The sequence below is a fragment of the Vicugna pacos genome, chromosome 30, assembly GCF_048564905.1.
Source record: "Vicugna pacos chromosome 30, VicPac4, whole genome shotgun sequence".
Taxonomy (NCBI): Eukaryota; Metazoa; Chordata; class Mammalia; order Artiodactyla; family Camelidae; genus Vicugna; species Vicugna pacos.
The window spans coordinates 30,414,614-30,432,547 of NC_133016.1; positions in this window are offsets into that span (position 1 = coordinate 30,414,614).

Here is a 17,934-nt window from a genome sequence, read left to right on the forward strand (position 1 = left end):
TTTTACAGTGAAAACGGCAGGCACTTCAAACCGGCACTAGGAAACAGACTGAGAAACCAGAGTAAGGGTTTCTCCTGCATCCCGTTCCCTTTGTGCTGGATGAACGAACGTCTCTGCACATGCTCAGTTCTGAGAGATAAGTGTGTGTGAAAGCCGTCCTTCACCTAGCTTGAAGGGAACACAAAGTTTCTTTTCAGTTGCCAACTCCACTCCATACATATATATGGGGAGGTACAAGCTCCAGCTCGGTTTTACAGTGAAAACGGCAGGCACTTCAAACTGGCACTAGGAAACCGACTGAGAATCCAGAGAAAGGGTTTCTCCTACAAACCGTTCCCTTTGTGCTGGATGAACGAACGTCTCTCCACATGCTCAGTTCTGAGAGATAAGTGTGTGTGAAAGCCGTCCTTCACCTAGCTTGAAGGGAACACAAAGTTTCTTTTCAGTTGCCAACTCCACTCCATACATATATATGGGGAGGTACAAGCTCCAACTCGGTTTTACAGTGAAAACGGCAGGCACTTCAAACCGGCACTAGGAAACCGACTGAGAAACCAGAGTAAGGGTTTCTCCTGCAACCCGTTCCCTTTGTGCTGGATGAACGAACGTCTCTCCACATGCTCAGTTCTGAGAGATAAGTGTGTGTGAAAGCCGTCCTTCACCTAGCTTGAAGGGAACACAAAGTTTCTTTTCAGTTGCCAACTCCACTCCATACATATATATGGGGAGGTACAAGCTCCAACTCGGTTTTACAGTGAAAACGGCAGGCACTTCAAACCGGCACTAGGAAACCGACTGAGAAACCAGAGTAAGGGTTTCTCCTGCAACCCGTTCCCTTTGTGCTGGATGAACGAACGTCTCTCCACATGCTCAGTTCTGAGAGACAAGTGTGTGTGAAAGCCGTCCTTCACCTAGCTTGAAGGGAACACAAAGTTTCTTTTCAGTTGCCAACTCCACTCCATACATATATATGGGGAGGTACAAGCTCCAACTCGGTTTTACAGTGAAAACGGCAGGCACTTCAAACCGGCACTAGGAAACCGACTGAGAAACCAGAGTAAGGGTTTCTCCTGCAACCCGTTCCCTTTGTGCTGGATGAACGAACGTCTCTCCACATGCTCAGTTCTGAGAGATAAGTGTGTGTGAAAGCCGTCCTTCACCTAGCTTGAAGGGAACACAAAGTTTCTTTTCAGTTGCCAACTCCACTCCATACATATATATGGGGAGGTACAAGCTCCAACTCGGTTTTACAGTGAAAACGGCAGGCACTTCAAACCGGCACTAGGAAACAGACTGAGAAACCAGAGTAAGGGTTTCTCCTGCATCCCGTTCCCTTTGTGCTGGATGAACGAACGTCTCTGCACATGCTAAGTTCTGAGAGATAAGTGTGTGTGAAAGCCGTCCTTCACCTAGCTTGAAGGGAACACAAAGTTTCTTTTCAGTTGCCAACTCCACTCCATACATATATATGGGGAGGTACAAGCTCCAACTCGGTTTTACAGTGAAAACGGCAGGCACTTCAAACTGGCACTAGGAAACCGACTGAGAATCCAGAGAAAGGGTTTCTCCTACAAACCGTTCCCTTTGTGCTGGATGAACGAACGTCTCTCCACATGCTCAGTTCTGAGAGATAAGTGTGTGTGAAAGCCGTCCTTCACCTAGCTTGAAGGGAACACAAAGTTTCTTTTCAGTTGCCAACTCCACTCCATACATATATATGGGGAGGTACAATCTCCAACTCGGTTTTACAGTGAAAACGGCAGGCACTTCAAACCGGCACTAGGAAACCGACTGAGAAACCAGAGTAAGGGTTTCTCCTGCAACCCGTTCCCTTTGTGCTGGATGAACGAACGTCTCTGCACATGCTAAGTTCTGAGAGATAAGTGTGTGTGAAAGCCGTCCTTCACCTAGCTTGAAGGGAACACAAAGTTTCTTTTCAGTTGCCAACTCCACTCCATACATATATATGGGGAGGTACAAGCTCCAACTCGGTTTTACAGTGAAAACGGCAGGCACTTCAAACCGGCACTAGGAAACCGACTGAGAAACCAGAGTAAGGGTTTCTCCTGCAACCCGTTCCCTTTGTGCTGGATGAACGAACGTCTCTCCACATGCTCAGTTCTGAGAGATAAGTGTGTGTGAAAGCCGTCCTTCACCTAGCTTGAAGGGAACACAAAGTTTCTTTTCAGTTGCCAACTCCACTCCATACATATATACGGGGAGGTACAAGCTCCAACTCGGATTTACAGTGAAAACGGCAGGCACTTCAAACCGGCACTAGGAAACCGACTGAGAAACCAGAGTAAGGGTTTCTCCTGCAACCCGTTCCCTTTGTGCTGGATGAACGAACGTCTCTCCACATGCTCAGTTCTGAGAGATAAGTGTGTGTGAAAGCCGTCCTTCACCTAGCTTGAAGGGAACACAAAGTTTCTTTTCAGTTGCCAACTCCACTCCATACATATATATGGGGAGGTACAAGCTCCAACTCGGTTTTACAGTGAAAACGGCAGGCACTTCAAACCGGCACTAGGAAACCGACTGAGAATCCAGAGAAAGGGTTTCTCCTGCAATCCGTTCCCGTTGTGCTGGATGAAAGAACGTCTCTCCACATGCTCAGTTCTGAGAGATAAGTGTGTGTGAAAGCCGTCCTTCACCTAGCTTGAAGGGAACACAAAGTTTCTTTTCAGTTGCCAACTCCACTCCATACATATATATGGGGAGGTACAAGCTCCAACTCGGTTTTACAGTGAAAACGGCAGGCACTTCAAATCGACACTAGGAAACCGACTGAGAAACCAGAGTAAGGGTTTCTCCTGCAATCCGTTCCCTTTGTGCTGGATGAACGAACGTCTCTGCACATGCTAAGTTCTGAGAGATAAGTGTGTGTGAAAGCCGTCCTTCACCTAGCTTGAAGGGAACACAAAGTTTCTTTTCAGTTGCCAACTCCACTCCATACATATATATGGGGAGGTACAAGCTCCAACTCGGTTTTACAGTGAAAACGGCAGGCACTTCAAACCGGCACTAGGAATCCGACTGAGAAACCAGAGTAAGGGTTTCTCCTGCAACCCGTTCCCTTTGTGCTGGATGAACGAACGTCTCTGCACATGCTAAGTTCTGAGAGATAAGTGTGTGTGAAAGCCGTCCTTCACCTAGCTTGAAGGGAACACAAAGTTTCTTTTCAGTTGCCAACTCCACTCCATACATATATATGGGGAGGTACAAGCTCCAACTCGGTTTTACAGTGAAAACGGCAGGCACTTCAAACCGGCACTAGGAAACAGTCTGAGAAACCAGAGTAAGGGTTTCTCCTGCAACCCGTTCCCTTTGTGCTGGATGAACGAACGTCTCTCCACATGCTCAGTTCTGAGAGATAAGTGTGTGTGAAAGCCGTCCTTCACCTAGCTTGAAGGGAACACAAAGTTTCTTTTCAGTTGCCAACTCCACTCCATACATATATATGGGGAGGTACAAGCTCCAACTCGGTTTTACAGTGAAAACGGCAGGCACTTCAAACCGGCACTAGGAAACCGACTGAGAATCCAGAGTAAGGGTTTCTCCTGCAACCCGTTCCCTTTGTGCTGGATGAACGAACGTCTCTCCACATGCTCAGTTCTGAGAGATAAGTGTGTGTGAAAGCCGTCCTTCACCTAGCTTGAAGGGAACACAAAGTTTCTTTTCAGTTGCCAACTCCACTCCATACATATATATGGGGAGGTACAAGCTGCAACTCGGTTTTACAGTGAAAACGGCAGGCACTTCAAACCGGCACTAGGAAACCGACTGAGAAACCAGAGTAAGGGTTTCTCCTGCAACCCGTTCCCTTTGTGCTGGATGAACGAACGTCTCTCCACATGCTCAGTTCTGAGAGATAAGTGTGTGTGAAAGCCGTCCTTCACCTAGCTTGAAGGGAACACAAAGTTTCTTTTCAGTTGCCAACTCCACTCCATACATATATATGGGGAGGTACAAGCTCCAACTCGGTTTTACAGTGAAAACGGCAGGCACTTCAAACCGGCACTAGGAAACAGACTGAGAAACCACAGTAAGGGTTTCTCCTGCATCCCGTTCCCTTTGTGCTGGATGAACGAAAGTCTCTGCACATGCTCAGTTCTGAGAGATAAGTGTGTGTGAAAGCCGTCCTTCACCTCGCTTGAAGGGAACACAAAGTTTCTTTTCAGTTGCCAACTCCACTCCATACATATATATGGGGAGGTACAAGCTCCAGCTCGGTTTTACAGTGAAAACGGCAGGCACTTCAAACTGGCACTAGGAAACCGACTGAGAATCCAGAGAAAGGGTTTCTCCTACAAACCGTTCCCTTTGTGCTGGATGAACGAACGTCTCTCCACATGCTCAGTTCTGAGAGACAAGTGTGTGTGAAAGCCGTCCTTCACCTAGCTTGAAGGGAACACAAAGTTTCTTTTCAGTTGCCAACTCCACTCCATACATATATATGGGGAGGTACAAGCTCCAACTCGGTTTTACAGTGAAAACGGCAGGCACTTCAAACCGGCACTAGGAAACCGACTGAGAAACCAGAGTAAGGGTTTCTCCTGCAACCCGTTCCCTTTGTGCTGGATGAACGAACGTCTCTCCACATGCTCAGTTCTGAGAGATAAGTGTGTGTGAAAGCCGTCCTTCACCTAGCTTGAAGGGAACACAAAGTTTCTTTTCAGTTGCCAACTCCACTCCATACATATATATGGGGAGGTACAAGCTCCAACTCGGTTTTACAGTGAAAACGGCAGGCACTTCAAACCGGCACTAGGAAACCGACTGAGAAACCAGAGTATGGGTTTCTCCTGCAACCCGTTCCCTTTGTGCTGGATGAACGAACGTCTCTCCACATGCTCAGTTCTGAGAGACAAGTGTGTGTGAAAGCCGTCCTTCACCTAGCTTGAAGGGAACACAAAGTTTCTTTTCAGTTGCCAACTCCACTCCATACATATATATGGGGAGGTACAAGCTCCAACTCGGTTTTACAGTGAAAACGGCAGGCACTTCAAACCGGCACTAGGAAACAGACTGAGAAACCAGAGTAAGGGTTTCTCCTGCATCCCGTTCCATTTGTGCTGGATGAACGAACGTCTCTGCACATGCTAAGTTCTGAGAGATAAGTGTGTGTGAAAGCCGACCTTCACCTAGCTTGAAGGGAACACAAAGTTTCTTTTCAGTTGCCAACTCCACTCCATACATATATATGGGGAGGTACAAGCTCCAACTCGGTTTTACAGTGAAAACGGCAGGCACTTCAAACTGGCACTAGGAAACCGACTGAGAATCCATAGAAAGGGTTTCTCCTACAAACCGTTCCCTTTGTGCTGGATGAACGAACGTCTCTCCACATGCTCAGTTCTGAGAGATAAGTGTGTGTGAAAGCCGTCCTTCACCTAGCTTGAAGGGAACACAAAGTTTCTTTTCAGTTGCCAACTCCACTCCATACATATATATGGGGAGGTACAATCTCCAACTCGGTTTTACAGTGAAAACGGCAGGCACTTCAAACCGGCACTAGGAAACCGACTGAGAAACCAGAGTAAGGGTTTCTCCTGCAACCCGTTCCCTTTGTGCTGGATGAACGAACGTCTCTGCACATGCTAAGTTCTGAGAGATAAGTGTGTGTGAAAGCCGTCCTTCACCTAGCTTGAAGGGAACACAAAGTTTCTTTTCAGTTGCCAACTCCACTCCATACATATATATGGGGAGGTACAAGCTCCAACTCGGTTTTACAGTGAAAACGGCAGGCACTTCAAACCGGCACTAGGAAACCGACTGAGAAACCAGAGTAAGGGTTTCTCCTGCAACCCGTTCCCTTTGTGCTGGATGAACGAACGTCTCTCCACATGCTCAGTTCTGAGAGATAAGTGTGTGTGAAAGCCGTCCTTCACCTAGCTTGAAGGGAACACAAAGTTTCTTTTCAGTTGCCAACTCCACTCCATACATATATACGGGGAGGTACAAGCTCCAACTCGGATTTACAGTGAAAACGGCAGGCACTTCAAACCGGCACTAGGAAACCGACTGAGAAACCAGAGTAAGGGTTTCTCCTGCAACCCGTTCCCTTTGTGCTGGATGAACGAACGTCTCTCCACATGCTCAGTTCTGAGAGATAAGTGTGTGTGAAAGCCGTCCTTCACCTAGCTTGAAGGGAACACAAAGTTTCTTTTCAGTTGCCAACTCCACTCCATACATATATATGGGGAGGTACAATCTCCAACTCGGTTTTACAGTGAAAACGGCAGGCACTTCAAACCGGCACTAGGAAACCGACTGAGAATCCAGAGAAAGGGTTTCTCCTGCAATCCGTTCCCGTTGTGCTGGATGAACGAACGTCTCTCCACATGCTCAGTTCTGAGAGATAATTGTGTGTGAAAGCCGTCCTTCACCTAGCTTGAAGGGAACACAAAGTTTCTTTTCAGTTGCCAACTCCACTCCATACATATATATGGGGAGGTACAAGCTCCAACTCGGTTTTACAGTGAAAACGGCAGGCACTTCAAACCGGCACTAGGAAACCGACTGAGAATCCAGAGTAAGGGTTTCTCCTGCAAACCGTTCCCTTTGTGCTGGATGAACGAACGTCTCTCCACATGCTCAGTTCTGAGAGATAAGTGTGTGTGAAAGCCGTCCTTCACCTAGCTTGAAGGGAACACAAAGTTTCTTTTCAGTTGCCAACTCCACTCCATACATATATATGGGGAGGTACAAGCTCCAACTCGGTTTTACAGTGAAAACGGCAGGCACTTCAAACCGGCACTAGGAAACCGACTGAGAATCCAGAGTAAGGGTTTCTCCTGCAACCCGTTCCCTTTGTGCTGGATGAACGAACGTCTCTCCACATGCTCAGTTCTGAGAGATAAGTGTGTGTGAAAGCCGTCCTTCACCTAGCTTGAAGGGAACACAAAGTTTCTTTTCAGTTGCCAACTCCACTCCATACATATATATGGGGAGGTACAAGCTCCAACTCGGTTTTACAGTGAAAACGGCAGGCACTTCAAACCGGCACTAGGAAACCGACTGAGAATTCAGAGAAAGGGTTTCTCCTGCAACCCGTTCCCTTTGTGCTGGATGAACGAACGTCTCTCCACATGCTCAGTTCTGAGAGATAAGTGTGTGTGAAAGCCGTCCTTCACCTAGCTTGAAGGGAACACAAAGTTTCTTTTCAGTTGCCAACTCCACTCCATACATATATATGGGGAGGAACAAGCTCCAACTCGGTTTTACAGTGAAAACGGCAGGCACTTCAAATCGACACTAGGAAACCGACTGAGAAACCAGAGTAAGGGTTTCTCCTGCAACCCGTTCCCTTTGTGCTGGATGAACGAACGTCTCTGAACATGCTAAGTTCTGAGAGATAAATGTGTGTGAAAGCCGTCCTTCACCTAGCTTGAAGGGAACACAAAGTTTCTTTTCAGTTGCCAACTCCACTCCATACATATATACGGGGAGGTACAAGCTCCAACTCGGATTTACAGTGAAAACGGCAGGCACTTCAAACCGGCACTAGGAAACCGACTGAGAAACCAGAGTAAGGGTTTCTCCTGCAACCCGTTCCCTTTGTGCTGGATGAACGAACGTCTCTCCACATGCTCAGTTCTGAGAGATAAGTGTGTGTGAAAGCCGTCCTTCACCTAGCTTGAAGGGAACACAAAGTTTCTTTTCAGTTGCCAACTCCACTCCATACATATATATGGGGAGGTACAAGCTCCAACTCGGTTTTACAGTGAAAACGGCAGGCACTTCAAACCGGCACTAGGAAACCGACTGAGAATCCAGAGAAAGGGTTTCTCCTGCAATCCGTTCCCGTTGTGCTGGATGAACGAACGTCTCTCCACATGCTCAGTTCTGAGAGATAAGTGTGTGTGAAAGCCGTCCTTCACCTAGCTTGAAGGGAACACAAAGTTTCTTTTCAGTAGCCAACTCCACTCCATACATATATATGGGGAGGTACAAGCTCCAACTCGGTTTTACAGTGAAAACGGCAGGCACTTCAAACCGGCACTAGGAAACCGACTGAGAATCCAGAGTAAGGGTTTCTCCTGCAAACCGTTCCCTTTGTGCTGGATGAACGAACGTCTCTCCACATGCTCAGTTCTGAGAGATAAGTGTGTGTGAAAGCCGTCCTTCACCTAGCTTGAAGGGAACACAAAGTTTCTTTTCAGTTGCCAACTCCACTCCATACATATATATGGGGAGGTACAAGCTCCAACTCGGTTTTACAGTGAAAACGGCAGGCACTTCAAACCGGCACTAGGAAACCGACTGAGAATCCAGAGTAAGGGTTTCTCCTGCAACCCGTTCCCTTTGTGCTGGATGAACGAACGTCTCTCCACATGCTCAGTTCTGAGAGATAAGTGTGTGTGAAAGCCGTCCTTCACCTAGCTTGAAGGGAACACAAAGTTTCTTTTCAGTTGCCAACTCCACTCCATACATATATATGGGGAGGTACAAGCTCCAACTCGGTTTTACAGTGAAAACGGCAGGCACTTCAAACCGGCACTAGGAAACCGACTGAGAATTCAGAGAAAGGGTTTCTCCTGCAACCCGTTCCCTTTGTGCTGGATGAACGAACGTCTCTCCACATGCTCAGTTCTGAGAGATAAGTGTGTGTGAAAGCCGTCCTTCACCTAGCTTGAAGGGAACACAAAGTTTCTTTTCAGTTGCCAACTCCACTCCATACATATATATGGGGAGGTACAAGCTCCAACTCGGTTTTACAGTGAAAACGGCAGGCACTTCAAACCGGCACTAGGAAACCGACTGAGAAACCAGAGTAAGGGTTTCTCCTGCAACCCGTTCCCTTTGTGCTGGATGAACGAACGTCTCTGCACATGCTAAGTTCTGAGAGATAAGTGTGTGTGAAAGCCGTCCTTCACCTAGCTTGAAGGGAACACAAAGTTTCTTTTCAGTTGCCAACTCCACTCCATACATATATATGGGGAGGTACAAGCTCCAACTCGGTTTTACAGTGAAAACGGCAGGCACTTCAAACCGGCACTAGGAAACCGACTGAGAAACCAGAGTAAGGGTTTCTCCTGCAACCCGTTCCCTTTGTGCTGGATGAACGAACGTCTCTCCACATGCTCAGTTCTGAGAGATAAGTGTGTGTGAAAGCCGTCCTTCACCTAGCTTGAAGGGAACACAAAGTTTCTTTTCAGTTGCCAACTCCACTCCATACATATATACGGGGAGGTACAAGCTCCAACTCGGTTTTACAGTGAAAACGGCAGGCACTTCAAACCGGCACTAGGAAAAAGACTGAGAAACCAGAGTAAGGGTTTCTCCTGCAACCCGTTCCCTTTGTGCTGGATGAACGAACGTCTCTCCACATGCTCAGTTCTGAGAGATAAGTGTGTGTGAAAGCCGTCCTTCACCTAGCTTGAAGGGAACACAAAGTTTCTTTTCAGTTGCCAACTCCACTCCATACATATATATGGGGAGGTACAAGCTCCAACTCGGTTTTACAGTGAAAACGGCAGGCACTTCAAACCGGCACTAGGAAACCGACTGAGAATCCAGAGAAAGGGTTTCTCCTGCAATCCGTTCCCGTTGTGCTGGATGAACGAACGTATCTCCACATGCTCAGTTCTGAGAGATAATTGTGTGTGAAAGCCGTCCTTCACCTAGCTTGAAGGGAACACAAAGTTTCTTTTCAGTTGCCAACTCCACTCCATACATATATATGGGGAGGTACAAGCTCCAACTCGGTTTTACAGTGAAAACGGCAGGCACTTCAAACCGGCACTAGGAAACCGACTGAGAATCCAGAGAAAGGGTTTCTCCTGCAATCCGTTCCCGTTGTGCTGGATGAACGAACGTCTCTCCACATGCTCAGTTCTGAGAGATAAGTGTGTGTGAAAGCCGTCCTTCACCTAGCTTGAAGGGAACACAAAGTTTCTTTTCAGTTGCCAACTCCACTCCATACATATATATGGGGAGGTACAAGCTCCAACTCGGTTTTACAGTGAAAACGGCAGGCACTTCAAACCGGCACTAGGAAACCGACTGAGAATCCAGAGAAAGGGTTTCTCCTGCAATCCGTTCCCGTTGTGCTGGATGAACGAACGTCTCTCTACATGCTCAGTTCTGAGAGATAAGTGTGTGTGAAAGCCGTCCTTCACCTAGCTTGAAGGGAACACAAAGTTTCTTTTCAGTTGCCAACTCCACTCCATACATATATATGGGGAGGTACAAGCTCCAACTCGGTTTTACAGTGAAAACGGCAGGCACTTCAAACCGGCACTAGGAAACCGACTGAGAATCCAGAGTAAGGGTTTCTCCTGCAAACCGTTCCCTTTGTGCTGGATGAACGAACGTCTCTCCACATGCTCAGTTCTGAGAGATAAGTGTGTGTGAAAGCCGTCCTTCACCTAGCTTGAAGGGAACACAAAGTTTCTTTTCAGTTGCCAACTCCACTCCATACATATATATGGGGAGGTACAAGCTCCAACTCGGTTTTACAGTGAAAACGGCAGGCACTTCAAACCGGCACTAGGAAACCGACTGAGAATCCAGAGTAAGGGTTTCTCCTGCAACCCGTTCCCTTTGTGCTGGATGAACGAACGTCTCTCCACATGCTCAGTTCTGAGAGATAAGTGTGTGTGAAAGCCGTCCCTCACCTAGCTTGAAGGGAACACAAAGTTTCTTTTCAGTTGCCAACTCCACTCCATACATATATATGGGGAGGTACAAGCTCCAACTCGGTTTTACAGTGAAAACGGCAGGCACTTCAAACCGGCACTAGGAAACCGACTGAGAATTCAGAGAAAGGGTTTCTCCTGCAACCCGTTCCCTTTGTGCTGGATGAACGAACGTCTCTCCACATGCTCAGTTCTGAGAGATAAGTGTGTGTGAAAGCCGTCCTTCACCTAGCTTGAAGGGAACACAAAGTTTCTTTTCAGTTGCCAACTCCATTCCATACATATATATGGGGAGGTACAAGCTCCAACTCGGTTTTACAGTGAAAACGGCAGGCACTTCAAATCGACACTAGGAAACCGACTGAGAAACCAGAGTAAGGGTTTCTCCTGCAACCCGTTCCCTTTGTGCTGGATGAACGAACGTCTCTGCACATGCTAAGTTCTGAGAGATAAGTGTGTGTGAAAGCCGTCCTTCACCTAGCTTGAAGGGAACACAAAGTTTCTTTTCAGTTGCCAACTCCACTCCATACATATATATGGGGAGGTACAAGCTCCAACTCGGTTTTACAGTGAAAACGGCAGGCACTTCAAACCGGCACTAGGAAACCGACTGAGAAACCAGAGTAAGGGTTTCTCCTGCAACCCGTTCCCTTTGTGCTGGATGAACGAACGTCTCTGCACATGCTAAGTTCTGAGAGATAAGTGTGTGTGAAAGCCGTCCTTCACCTAGCTTGAAGGGAACACAAAGTTTCTTTTCAGTTGCCAACTCCACTCCATACATATATATGGGGAGGTACAAGCTCCAACTCGGTTTTACAGTGAAAACGGCAGGCACTTCAAACCGGCACTAGGAAACCGACTGAGAAACCAGAGTAAGGGTTTCTCCTGCAACCCGTTCCCTTTGTGCTGGATGAACGAACGTCTCTCCACATGCTCAGTTCTGAGAGATAAGTGTGTGTGAAAGCCGTCCTTCACCTAGCTTGAAGGGAACACAAAGTTTCTTTTCAGTTGCCAACTCCACTCCATACATATATACGGGGAGGTACAAGCTCCAACTCGGTTTTACAGTGAAAACGGCAGGCACTTCAAACCGGCACTAGGAAAACGACTGAGAAACCAGAGTAAGGGTTTCTCCTGCAACCCGTTCCCTTTGTGCTGGATGAACGAACGTCTCTCCACATGCTCAGTTCTGAGAGATAAGTGTGTGTGAAAGCCGTCCTTCACCTAGCTTGAAGGGAACACAAAGTTTCTTTTCAGTTGCCAACTCCACTCCATACATATATATGGGGAGGTACAAGCTCTAACTCGGTTTTACAGTGAAAACGGCAGGCACTTCAAACCGGCACTAGGAAACCGACTGAGAATCCAGAGAAAGGGTTTCTCCTGCAATCCGTTCCCGTTGTGCTGGATGAACGAACGTCTCTCCACATGCTCAGTTCTGAGAGATAATTGTGTGTGAAAGCCGTCCTTCACCTAGCTTGAAGGGAACACAAAGTTTCTTTTCAGTTGCCAACTCCACTCCATACATATATATGGGGAGGTACAAGCTCCAACTCGGTTTTACAGTGAAAACGGCAGGCACTTCAAACCGGCACTAGGAAACCGACTGAGAATCCAGAGTAAGGGTTTCTCCTGCAAACCGTTCCCTTTGTGCTGGATGAACGAACGTCTCTCCACATGCTCAGTTCTGAGAGATAAGTGTGTGTGAAAGCCGTCCTTCACCTAGCTTGAAGGGAACACAAAGTTTCTTTTCAGTTGCCAACTCCACTCCATACATATATATGGGGAGGTACAAGCTCCAACTCGGTTTTACAGTGAAAACGGCAGGCACTTCAAACCGGCACTAGGAAACCGACTGAGAATCCAGAGTAAGGGTTTCTCCTGCAACCCGTTCCCTTTGTGCTGGATGAACGAACGTCTCTCCACATGCTCAGTTCTGAGAGATAAGTGTGTGTGAAAGCCGTCCTTCACCTAGCTTGAAGGGAACACAAAGTTTCTTTTCAGTTGCCAACTCCACTCCATACATATATATGGGGAGGTACAAGCTCCAACTCGGTTTTACAGTGAAAACGGCAGGCACTTCAAACCGGCACTAGGAAACAGACTGAGAATTCAGAGAAAGGGTTTCTCCTGCAACCCGTTCCCTTTGTGCTGGATGAACGAACGTCTCTCCACATGCTCAGTTCTGAGAGATAAGTGTGTGTGAAAGCCGTCCTTCACCTAGCTTGAAGGGAACACAAAGTTTCTTTTCAGTTGCCAACTCCACTCCATACATATATATGGGGAGGTACAATCTCCAACTCGGTTTTACAGTGAAAACGGCAGGCACTTCAAACCGGCACTAGGAAACCGACTGAGAATCCAGAGAAAGGGTTTCTCCTGCAATCCGTTCCCGTTGTGCTGGATGAACGAACGTCTCTCCACATGCTCAGTTCTGAGAGATAATTGTGTGTGAAAGCCGTCCTTCACCTAGCTTGAAGGGAACACAAAGTTTCTTTTCAGTTGCCAACTCCACTCCATACATATATATGGGGAGGTACAAGCTCCAACTCGGTTTTACAGTGACAACGGCAGGCACTTCAAACCGGCACTAGGAAACCGACTGAGAATCCAGAGTAAGGGTTTCTCCTGCAAACCGTTCCCTTTGTGCTGGATGAACGAACGTCTCTCCACATGCTCAGTTCTGAGAGATAAGTGTGTGTGAAAGCCGTCCTTCACCTAGCTTGAAGGGAACACAAAGTTTCTTTTCAGTTGCCAACTCCACTCCATACATATATATGGGGAGGTACAAGCTCCAACTCGGTTTTACAGTGAAAACGGCAGGCACTTCAAACCGGCACTAGGAAACCGACTGAGAATCCAGAGAAAGGGTTTCTCCTGCAACCCGTTCCCTTTGTGCTGGATGAACGAACGTCTCTCCACATGCTCAGTTCTGAGAGATAAGTGTGTGTGAAAGCCGTCCTTCACCTAGCTTGAAGGGAACACAAAGTTTCTTTTCAGTTGCCAACTCCACTCCATACATATATATGGGGAGGTACAAGCTCCAACTCGGTTTTACAGTGAAAACGGCAGGCACTTCAAACCGGCACTAGGAAACCGACTGAGAATTCAGAGTAAGGGTTTCTCCTGCAACCCGTTCCCTTTGTGCTGGATGAACGAACGTCTCTCCACATGCTCAGTTCTGAGAGATAAGTGTGTGTGAAAGCCGTCCTTCACCTAGCTTGAAGGGAACACAAAGTTTCTTTTCAGTTGCCAACTCCACTCCATACATATATATGGGGAGGTACAAGCTCCAACTCGGTTTTACAGTGAAAACGGCAGGCACTTCAAATCGACACTAGGAAACCGACTGAGAAACCAGAGTAAGGGTTTCTCCTGCAACCCGTTCCCTTTGTGCTGGATGAACGAACGTCTCTGCACATGCTAAGTTCTGAGAGATAAATGTGTGTGAAAGCCGTCCTTCACCTAGCTTGAAGGGAACACAAAGTTTCTTTTCAGTTGCCAACTCCACTCCATACATATATACGGGGAGGTACAAGCTCCAACTCGGATTTACAGTGAAAACGGCAGGCACTTCAAACCGGCACTAGGAAACCGACTGAGAAACCAGAGTAAGGGTTTCTCCTGCAACCCGTTCCCTTTGTGCTGGATGAACGAACGTCTCTCCACATGCTCAGTTCTGAGAGATAAGTGTGTGTGAAAGCCGTCCTTCACCTAGCTTGAAGGGAACACAAAGTTTCTTTTCAGTTGCCAACTCCACTCCATACATATATATGGGGAGGTACAAGCTCCAACTCGGTTTTACAGTGAAAACGGCAGGCACTTCAAACCGGCACTAGGAAACCGACTGAGAATCCAGAGAAAGGGTTTCTCCTGCAATCCGTTCCCGTTGTGCTGGATGAACGAACGTCTCTCCACATGCTCAGTTCTGAGAGATAAGTGTGTGTGAAAGCCGTCCTTCACCTAGCTTGAAGGGAACACAAAGTTTCTTTTCAGTTGCCAACTCCACTCCATACATATATATGGGGAGGTACAAGCTCCAACTCGGTTTTACAGTGAAAACGGCAGGCACTTCAAACCGGCACTAGGAAACCGACTGAGAATCCAGAGTAAGGGTTTCTCCTGCAAACCGTTCCCTTTGTGCTGGATGAACGAACGTCTCTCCACATGCTCAGTTCTGAGAGATAAGTGTGTGTGAAAGCCGTCCTTCACCTAGCTTGAAGGGAACACAAAGTTTCTTTTCAGTTGCCAACTCCACTCCATACATATATATGGGGAGGTACAAGCTCCAACTCGGTTTTACAGTGAAAACGGCAGGCACTTCAAACCGGCACTAGGAAACCGACTGAGAATCCAGAGTAAGGGTTTCTCCTGCAACCCGTTCCCTTTGTGCTGGATGAACGAACGTCTCTCCACATGCTCAGTTCTGAGAGATAAGTGTGTGTGAAAGCCGTCCTTCACCTAGCTTGAAGGGAACACAAAGTTTCTTTTCAGTTGCCAACTCCACTCCATACATATATATGGGGAGGTACAAGCTCCAACTCGGTTTTACAGTGAAAACGGCAGGCACTTCAAACCGGCACTAGGAAACCGACTGAGAATTCAGAGAAAGGGTTTCTCCTGCAACCCGTTCCCTTTGTGCTGGATGAACGAACGTCTCTCCACATGCTCAGTTCTGAGAGATAAGTGTGTGTGAAAGCCGTCCTTCACCTAGCTTGAAGGGAACACAAAGTTTCTTTTCAGTTGCCAACTCCACTCCATACATATATATGGGGAGGTACAAGCTCCAACTCGGTTTTACAGTGAAAACGGCAGGCACTTCAAATCGACACTAGGAAACCGACTGAGAAACCAGAGTAAGGGTTTCTCCTGCAACCCGTTCCCTTTGTGCTGGATGAACGAACGTCTCTGCACATGCTAAGTTCTGAGAGATAAGTGTGTGTGAAAGCCGTCCTTCACCTAGCTTGAAGGGAACACAAAGTTTCTTTTCAGTTGCCAACTCCACTCCATACATATATATGGGGAGGTACAAGCTCCAACTCGGTTTTACAGTGAAAACGGCAGGCACTTCAAACCGGCACTAGGAAACCGACTGAGAAACCAGAGTAAGGGTTTCTCCTGCAACCCGTTCCCTTTGTGCTGGATGAACGAACGTCTCTGCACATGCTAAGTTCTGAGAGATAAGTGTGTGTGAAAGCCGTCCTTCACCTAGCTTGAAGGGAACACAAAGTTTCTTTTCAGTTGCCAACTCCACTCCATACATATATATGGGGAGGTACAAGCTCCAACTCGGTTTTACAGTGAAAACGGCAGGCACTTCAAACCGGCACTAGGAAACCGACTGAGAAACCAGAGTAAGGGTTTCTCCTGCAACCCGTTCCCTTTGTGCTGGATGAACGAACGTCTCTCCACATGCTCAGTTCTGAGAGATAAGTGTGTGTGAAAGCCGTCCTTCACCTAGCTTGAAGGGAACACAAAGTTTCTTTTCAGTTGCCAACTCCACTCCATACATATATACGGGGAGGTACAAGCTCCAACTCGGTTTTACAGTGAAAACGGCAGGCACTTCAAACCGGCACTAGGAAAACGACTGAGAAACCAGAGTAAGGGTTTCTCCTGCAACCCGTTCCCTTTGTGCTGGATGAACGAACGTCTCTCCACATGCTCAGTTCTGAGAGATAAGTGTGTGTGAAAGCCGTCCTTCACCTAGCTTGAAGGGAACACAAAGTTTCTTTTCAGTTGCCAACTCCACTCCATACATATATATGGGGAGGTACAAGCTCCAACTCGGTTTTACAGTGAAAACGGCAGGCACTTCAAACCGGCACTAGGAAACCGACTGAGAATCCAGAGAAAGGGTTTCTCCTGCAATCCGTTCCCGTTGTGCTGGATGAACGAACGTCTCTCCACATGCTCAGTTCTGAGAGATAATTGTGTGTGAAAGCCGTCCTTCACCTAGCTTGAAGGGAACACAAAGTTTCTTTTCAGTTGCCAACTCCACTCCATACATATATATGGGGAGGTACAAGCTCCAACTCGGTTTTACAGTGAAAACGGCAGGCACTTCAAACCGGCACTAGGAAACCGACTGAGAATCCAGAGAAAGGGTTTCTCCTGCAATCCGTTCCCGTTGTGCTGGATGAACGAACGTCTCTCCACATGCTCAGTTCTGAGAGATAAGTGTGTGTGAAAGCCGTCCTTCACCTAGCTTGAAGGGAACACAAAGTTTCTTTTCAGTTGCCAACTCCACTCCATACATATATATGGGGAGGTACAAGCTCCAACTCGGTTTTACAGTGAAAACGGCAGGCACTTCAAACCGGCACTAGGAAACCGACTGAGAATCCAGAGAAAGGGTTTCTCCTGCAATCCGTTCCCGTTGTGCTGGATGAACGAACGTCTCTCCACATGCTCAGTTCTGAGAGATAAGTGTGTGTGAAAGCCGTCCTTCACCTAGCTTGAAGGGAACACAAAGTTTCTTTTCAGTTGCCAACTCCACTCCATACATATATATGGGGAGGTACAAGCTCCAACTCGGTTTTACAGTGAAAACGGCAGGCACTTCAAACCGGCACTAGGAAACCGACTGAGAATCCAGAGTAAGGGTTTCTCCTGCAAACCGTTCCCTTTGTGCTGGATGAACGAACGTCTCTCCACATGCTCAGTTCTGAGAGATAAGTGTGTGTGAAAGCCGTCCTTCACCTAGCTTGAAGGGAACACAAAGTTTCTTTTCAGTTGCCAACTCCACTCCATACATATATATGGGGAGGTACAAGCTCCAACTCGGTTTTACAGTGAAAACGGCAGGCACTTCAAACCGGCACTAGGAAACCGACTGAGAATCCAGAGTAAGGGTTTCTCCTGCAACCCGTTCCCTTTGTGCTGGATGAACGAACGTCTCTCCACATGCTCAGTTCTGAGAGATAAGTGTGTGTGAAAGCCGTCCTTCACCTAGCTTGAAGGGAACACAAAGATTCTTTTCAGTTGCCAACTCCACTCCATACATATATATGGGGAGGTACAAGCTCCAACTCGGTTTTACAGTGAAAACGGCAGGCACTTCAAACCGGCACTAGGAAACCGACTGAGAATTCAGAGAAAGGGTTTCTCCTGCAACCCGTTCCCTTTGTGCTGGATGAACGAACGTCTCTCCACATGCTCAGTTCTGAGAGATAAGTGTGTGTGAAAGCCGTCCTTCACCTAGCTTGAAGGGAACACAAAGTTTCTTTTCAGTTGCCAACTCCATTCCATACATATATATGGGGAGGTACAAGCTCCAACTCGGTTTTAC